This window comes from Colobus angolensis, unplaced genomic scaffold (assembly GCF_000951035.1).
Source record: "Colobus angolensis palliatus isolate OR3802 unplaced genomic scaffold, Cang.pa_1.0 Scaffold3, whole genome shotgun sequence".
Classification (NCBI taxonomy): Eukaryota; Metazoa; Chordata; class Mammalia; order Primates; family Cercopithecidae; genus Colobus; species Colobus angolensis.
Genome location: NW_012116265.1, coordinates 20,360,449 through 20,360,827, shown reverse-complemented (window position 1 = coordinate 20,360,827; position 379 = coordinate 20,360,449).

The following is a 379-nucleotide window of genomic DNA, read 5'->3' as shown; positions in this document are numbered from 1 at the left end:
ACAAATTTCAATTTCTGAGCTTATAAAAAGAAAGCCTTAATTCAGATCATAAATATCCCATTGTTATTTTTAGTTCATTGTTTCCTAGAACAAAGGATGGACATTTAGGATCCTGACATTGATTGATGTCATATATATGTAATGCATTGAATATATATGTATGCATGTAGATATATACAATTGTTTTATATAATTAAGAAGTCAGAATCCTAGGTGATAACTTCCCTCCTAAGAATGCAGCCAACTCTACATCTATGAAAAGAAAGTATATCCAGGCCAGGCATGGTGGCTCAAGCCTGTAATCCGAGCACTTTGGGAGGCCGAGACAGGCAGATCACGAGGTCAGAAGATCGAGACCATCCTGGCTAACATGGTGAAA